The sequence below is a fragment of the Procambarus clarkii genome, chromosome 17 (assembly GCF_040958095.1).
Source record: "Procambarus clarkii isolate CNS0578487 chromosome 17, FALCON_Pclarkii_2.0, whole genome shotgun sequence".
In the NCBI taxonomy this organism is placed as follows: Eukaryota; Metazoa; Arthropoda; class Malacostraca; order Decapoda; family Cambaridae; genus Procambarus; species Procambarus clarkii.
The window spans coordinates 1,411,251-1,419,280 of NC_091166.1; the positions used below are offsets into that span (position 1 = coordinate 1,411,251).

At 36.9% G+C, this 8,030-nt stretch overlaps 1 long non-coding RNA gene across 1 annotated transcript; it reads right to left on the reverse strand.

Moving 5' to 3' along the window:
• Window positions 1-629: 629 nt before the first annotated feature.
• LOC138365714 (uncharacterized) lies at window positions 630-7,156 on the reverse strand. The gene is made up of 3 exons (XR_011228955.1): window positions 7,065-7,156; window positions 5,257-5,373; window positions 630-952 (listed from the first exon to the last, which is right to left on the reverse strand). It is a non-coding gene; the product is annotated as an uncharacterized lncRNA (long non-coding RNA).
• Between the last annotated feature and the right edge of the window lie 874 nt (window positions 7,157-8,030).

Consider the following 8,030-nt stretch of genomic DNA (forward strand, 5'->3'; position numbering starts at 1 on the left):
AAACTGGATAGCTTTACAGAAAGTAAACAAAAAAAACTAAATGTTGACTAAAAATTATTTATTCTTAAATATAAAGCATGAAAACATTATAATTCCATAGCATTTACTATTATTTTTAAATTTTTACATGAATCTTAAAAAACTGTGTCTCAAGAATATATGTTTTTAGTTATATCCTTTGGTTTTAAGAACGTCAGATATACGTATTTATAAAAATCTAATCTAAATCTATATCTAATCTATATGCTTAGATATATGCAAATGAGAGAGTAATAGAGCGAAACCTTTAAAATACTGAACAATTTGGAGGATATTGATTCATACAATTTCTTCAAAGGGTCAGATGTAACACGAACAAGGAGCAAAGGTTTTAAGCTCAACAAGCCACAGTGTAGGAGTGACAACAAATGCTTTTTAACCCATACGATTATGATCATGGCAATAAGGTTTCTAAAACAGTAGGCATTCTTCCAAAGTCAGACACTGTACTATGTTCCTCGCCCTAACCTAGTCACTCAGTATTATTCACTCATTTATCTATGTCTTGTCTATGTCTTAAAGGTTACAAGACGTACATTAGTCAATACAATTGGTGCTTAAAATGTTAAGGATCTCTTGTGAAACACGGGTATTAATAAAAAAATTTATTATGTAAAATAAATAAAAAAGGCCCAAGGGCCATGAAGTAACAAGAATGCAAGGCTGTCACAAGCGGAAAGTGACAGCGTAGTCACTAAGTAGAGAAGACGGAAGATTCTTCATATTAAAAGACCCTGCTTCTCCAAGATGGCAGTCACACCCTGCTTGCCCTGGACAATCACCATATGGAGAAGGACTGTTTACTGTGAAGGGAAGTCCACAAATGCAATGCCAGCATGAGTCAGTCTTGAAGGGTAAACGATGATGGCACCCTCACAGTAACACAAAAGCCAAGCAAGCCCAGTGAGGAAGACTGTTGATGGGAAGGAGGAGAATCATTAGTCACAACAAAATCCACATAGAAACAAAGGAGAGAAAAAAAATAAAGTGGATGTCTTCTTTTTGTATAGACATAATAAATATTGCCATTTGGCTATGTATTTATATGATATATAATAGAATACAGCATAAAACAAAATAAGAGGGGTGATAGGAGAAGAAAAGATTAGTGTTCAGTGAGAATCCACAAGGTCTTCTCTGAATACTCTTTATTTTCTTCAAGGCTGTGGGTCCCTACAATTGCACCAGAGGTGGTACACACCCCTATTATTATTTAAACAGGTGAGTAAAAATAGGTGAGTACACACACGGTGTTAGCAAACTTAGCCTCCAAACACACACACACACATGGTATCAGCAAGCTTAGCCTCCAAACACACACACACATGGTATCAGCAAGCTTAGCCTCCAAATACACACATGGTATCAGCAAGCTTAGCCTCCAAATACACACATGGTATCAGCAAGCTTAGCCTCTAAACATACACACACAAATGGTATCAGCAAGCTTAGCCTCTAAACACACACACACAAATGGTATCAGCAAGCTTAGCCTCCAAACACACACACACACCGTATCAGCAAGCTTAGCCTCCAAACACACACGCACACACACACACCGTATCAGCAAGCTTAGCCTCCAAACACACACACACACATGGTATCAGCAAGCTTAGCCTCCAAACACACACACACATGGTATCAGCAAGCTTAGCCTCCAAACACACACACACATGGTATCAGCAAGCTTAGCCTCCAAACACACACACACAGAAAATGGGGACATTGAAACAGTTGATAAACTTGATTTCAAGAGAGAGAGAGAGGTCACTATGGGGAACTTCAAAATTTTTTTAATAAGTAATTAGGCAGACTTGTTGCTAGACAGGGAAGTAAATTAAATGTATGCCAAATTTTGCAAAATATATAATGAAGGCACACAAACATTCATACCAAAACAGAGATGCAGGGCCAGAAAACAGGGTTGATTCAACAGAAATTGAGAGAGGGCCACAGACCAAAAGAGACAAAAATGGAATGAAAGACATTGAAAAACTACAAGCAGATGTCAACAAAGTTTTCGATTGGGCAGCAGAAAATAACATGATGTTTAACAGTGATAAATTTCAGGTATGGCAAAAATGAGGATCTGAAACATAATACAGGGTACAAAACACAATCGAATCTTCCCATAGTAGAAAAACAGCATGTCAAGGATTTGGGAATAATGATGTCCGACGATCTAACTTTTAGGGAGCATAACCAAGCAAATATTGCGTCGGCCAGAAAAATGATCGGATGGATTATGAGAACTTTCAAATCCAGGGATCCCATCACAATGGTTGTACTCTTCAAGTCACTTATGTTGTCCCGTCTCGAGTACTGCTCAGTATTCACTTCCCCCTTCAGAGCAGGAGAGATTGCTGAAATAGAGGGAATACAGAGAACATATACGGCACGCATAGACGAGATAAAACACCTAAATTATTGGGATCGTCTCAAAGCTCTCCAAATGTACTCTCTAGAAAGGAGACGAGAGAGATACCAAATAATATACACATGGAAGATACTGGAGGGCCAGGTCCCAAATCTACACAGTAAAATAACAACGTACTGGAGTGAACGATATGGAAAAAAATGCAAGATTGAACCAGTGAAGAGCAGAGGTGCCACAGGCACAATCAGAGAGCACTGTATAAACATCAGAGGTCCGCGGTTGTTCAACGTCCTCCCAGCGACTATAAGAAATATTGCCAGAACAACCGTGGACATCTTCAGGAGAAAACTGGGCTGTTTTCTAAGAGAAGTTCCGGATCAGCCGGGCTGTGGTGGGTATGTGGCCCTGCGGGCCGCTCCAAGCAACAGCCTGGTGGACCAAACTCTCACAAGTCGAGCCTGGCCTCGGGCCGGGCTTGGGGAGTAGAAGAGCAGAACCCCATCAAGCAGGTATCAACATAGAAAGAAGCCAAACCCCCAATCATACCAGCGATACAAAGATGCGAGAAACAACTATACAGCAGTAAGGGGAGAGGCAGAAAGAATTTTTTAAAAAGGGATAATGGATAAATGTAAAACAGAACTGGGCCTATTCTACAAATTCATAAACAACAAATTGCAGGTAAAGGATAATATCCAGAGGTTGAAAATAGGAAACAGATTCACAGAAAATGATAATGCAATGTGTGAAACATTAAACCAAAAGTTCCAAAGTGTGTTTATACAAAATGAAATCTTAAGATAACCAGACACAATAAGAATTTCTGAGAACCTCATAGAGCGTATAGAGGTGTCTAGAGATGAAGTGGAAAATATGCTAAAGTAGCTAAGTAAGAACAAAGCAGTTGGTCCAGATGGAGTTTCACCATGGGTTCTGAGAGAATGTGCATCTGAGCTCAGCCTTTCACTTCACCTGATCTTTCAGGAATCCCTGTGTACAGGAGTCATAGCAAACATGTGGAAAAAGGCTAACATAGTTTCAATCTACAAAAATGGCAACAGGGAAGAACCCACCCCTCTCAGTTATAGACCTGAATCATTGACAAGTGTAACAGTGAAAAGATTGAAAAAAAAAATAATAAAAACTAAATGGGTAGAACACCTGGAGAGAAATTATATAATATCACACAGACAGTATTGTTTTCGATCTGGAAGATCCTGTGTATCGAATTTACTCAGTTTCTATGATTGAGCCACAGAGATTTTAAAGGAAAAAGGTAGTTGGGTCGACTGCATCTATCTAGACATAAAAAAGGCTTTCGACAGAGTTCCACATAAGAGGTTGTTCTGGAAACTAGAAAATTTTGGATGGGTGACAGGTAAGCTTCTAACATGGATGAAAAATTTTCTGACTGATAGAAAAATGAGGGCAGTAATCAGAGGCAATCGGACTGGAGAAGTGTCACAAGTGGAGTACCACAGTACATGCACCAGAAATGTTCATTGTCTACATAAATGATCTACCAGTTGGAATACAGAATTATATAAACATGTTTGCTGATGATGCTAAGATAATGGGATGGATAAGAAATTTAGATGATTGTCATGCCCTTCAAGAAAACCTGGACAAAATAAATATATGGAGCACCACTTGGCAAATGAAATTTAATGTGAATAAATGCCATGTTATGGAATGTGGAATAGAACATAGATCCCACACAACCTACAAATTATGTGAGAAATCTTTATATAATTCTGATAAAAGAAAGAGGTCTAGGGTTGATTCTAGATAGAAAACTATCACTTGAGGCCCACATAAAGAACGTTGTGTGAGGAGCCTATGCCACGCTTTCTAACTTCAGAATTTCGTTTAAATACATGGATGGCGAAATACTAAAGAAATTGTTCACGAGTTTTGTTCGGCAAAGGCTAGAATATGCAGCGGTTGTGTGGTGCCCATATCTTAAGAAGCACATCAACAAACTGGAAAAGGTGCAAAGACATGCTACTAAGTGGCTCCCAGAACTAAAGGGCAAGAGCTATGTGGAGAGGTCAGAGGCATTATATATGCCAAAACTAGAAGACAACAAAAAGAGGTGATAAAATCACTATGTACAAAATAGTAACAGGAATTGATAAAATCGATAGGGAAGATTTCCCGAGACCTGGAACTTCAAGAACAAAAGGTCATAGATTTAAACTAACTAAACAAAGATGCCAAAGAAATATAAAAAAAAATTCCTTTCGCATACAGAGTGGTACACGGTTGGAACAAGTTAAGTGAGAAGGTGGTGGCGGCCAAGACCGTCAGTAGTTTCAAAGCATTATGTGACAAAGAGTGCTGGGTAGACGGGACACCACGAGCGTAGCTCTAATCCTGTAACTACACTTAGGTAACTACATTTGGTGTCAGCAAGCTTACCGTCGAAACACACACAAACAGCCTGCCTATTATTCAAGGCCTTCTCTGAGTACTCTCTATTTTCTTCTCTGAGGCTATGGGTCCCTAATCTTGCACCAGAGGTGGTACAACTTTTAAGTTTTTAACTACTGCACTGAGCACCTGATTTTGGCAAAGACTTCTTAGTGCAATTGTCAAGGACATAGTTCTGGTATTTTTTTGTTTATAAATATTCAGGTATAGTTAATGTCAAAATGTTTCAAAACTCAACAATTTATATTTCAAAACAAAAAAAGTAATGAAAACATTACAAAACATTAAAATATAGCCTAATTAATTAATTAATAAAATAGCACAACTCTCAGAATGTCTAAAGGTGCTTTGAGCAATGAAGTAGTTAATTTTATATATATAATATTATATATATAATATATATTTACCTGTGACTACTGCTTAGCAAAAATTTGATCTCTGTGAAAATTGGTCTCGTCATTGCTAGGAGATATTTTAAGACCATGATTTGCTGTGGATGGCACTGTAGTCTTCAAGTCATCAATCTAAAAATAGAGGTAATCTTTTAAAATGTAAATTTTGTATAAAAAAAATGCAAAAATAAATTGCAAGAATAATATGAAGTTATTATACAATTTTTTTTTAATTATTTAAATATTTGTGAGACATTATTAAGAAATGTATGAAGTACAGATTCTCTAAGACCTGATATGTATCTGCTTATGTTCCACCACATTACATTCAGGGCTGAAGAGAAAACACAGCCAGTAAGGTAATGATCACTTAGGATGGACTGGGATGCTACATGTAGGTGGGGGCTAAGCTGCGTGAGGCTAGGATGCCCAGCCTGCCTTGTCTAGGCTGGGCTGGGCTAGGCAACACTAGGAAGGAGTCAACAAATCTCTGGAGTGCCTTACTTTTCCTGATATCCTTAAAAAAGCAAGAATGATGCCATTTTATAAAGGAGGCGAGACAGCAGACATAAACAATTAAAGAAAAATATCAAATCTACTTATACTTTCAAAAATATTAGATTTTTTTTTTTTACAAACATCTCTTCCTACTTTGTAAAATTCAACATGAATACAAACACACACACACATCCCTAGGAAGCAGCCCATAGCAGCTGTCTAACTCCCAGGTACTTATTTACTGTTAGGTGAACCAGATATAGAGAATAACCACAAAATGCTATCTTTATAAAAACTATCTTGTAAAGCCACTAGTACACGCAGCATTTCAGGCAGGATATATAAAATATTATATATATATATATATATATATATATATATATATATATATATATATATATATATATATATATATATATGAATACATACATACGGGACAAAGAGCCAGAGCTCAACCACCGCAAGCACAACTAGGTGAGTACACACACACACACACACACATTATATATATTATATATATATATATATATATATATATATATATATATATATATATATATATATATATATATATATATATATATATATATATATGGAACTCTCAACCCTATAAGTGGAGGGTTCCTACATACTCAACCAGAGGTGGTACCCTCTATATATTAATAAAAAGGCAAGGCTATGCTAAATCTTGGCAGGGATTGGCTTGGCTAAGCTGGTCAGGGCTTGGCTAGGGTAGGAAGGACTGGTCATGTTTAAAAGCAAGGCAGGGTTAGGCTAGGCAAGACTAGGTAAGGGTATACTGGGATAGGCTTGGCTACGGTAGGCTAGGAAGAGGTAAACTAGGATAAGCAAGGCTGTGCAAGCACTATGCACAGCTAGAATGAACTATGCTAAGATGGTTTAAGCTGGGCTAGGTTAGGATAAGCTGAGTCATGCAGGGCCCCGATTGACCAGTGGAGTCTAATAGTCTAACCTTCTAGCTAGTTTGCTGACCTAAGAATGTAAATGCCTAGCCCCTAACCAGAGATATATACAAGAGTTGTTACATTCTTGTACAGCCACTAGTACGAGTAGCGTTTCGGGCAGGTCCCTGGAATACGATCCCCGCCGCGAAGAATCGTTTTTTCATCCAAGTACACATTTTACTGTTGCGTTAAACAGAGGCTACAGTTAAGGAATTGCGCCCAGTAAATCCTCCCCGGCCAGGATACGAACCCATGACATAGCGCTCGCGGAACGCCAGGCGAGTGTCCTACCACTACACCACCTGCTGCAATATTATTATAAAATAAATATTACTTATTATAATCGTAAATACTAAATACCTGTTGTGTTGATTTAGGGGCGACGACGATCGTGGGATCGGATGCGAGCCACAGGTGGCCTACACCATGCTTTCTAAGGCGTCCCTCTCATAACAAAAACAAATCCGTGCATTCATACACAAACAGAGATCCCGTGGTTATGCGAATATTTGCAGTTCTTTTACTTAAAATAATAACAACTAGATTAATAATAATTAACATAATTTTTACTCAAGATTCATAAAAATCATTAATACTATTTTAAAAAAAGATTTATAAGACATCTAAAAACAGATATACAGACTTTGTGTGATATTTATTTCAACATTATATATTAATAGAATGTTGTAACTATTATTTTTAAATATTAGGTAGTTTCCAGCTACGTATATCGAATATAAACGTTGCAAAAAGATTTTAGACTGAATTAACACATTACACATTTATGGAGTAATTAACAACAAAACAATCTTTATTTTCATTGCAGAACATATATCAGAGCATACTAGTGACTCATACATTTAAAATAGTGTGATTTTTAAACAATTCGGTTGTAAACCCGCAGAACTGCCTACCCGCCAAAGACGTAACATAAGAAATGGTATATAATTCATTATTTTAAATTACATATATAATCATTAATAATATTCGGCAGCTATCGAGGTTCTCCATAGGTAAATTCCTGTACTCTAACAAGATGCTACTTGCTGTTTAGCTGTTTAAATTCTTGGAAAATCGTAATGACCAGCGACATAAAATATAACAATGAAATAGTAGCTGGTAACTGTAGCTGAACGAAAAATTAAATTCCAAATTGATTAGATGTTTTTCTAAATATAAAGATCGACCTGAAGGAATTTTATGAATTATGGACTAATTAAACAAAAAAATAGGTAATTTTACTTGAAGAACAGATACCAGAGAATAGTTAGTGAGTACATTTATATTGTATAATGGGAGAAAGCCCCTGGTAGCCGCGAATTAAAA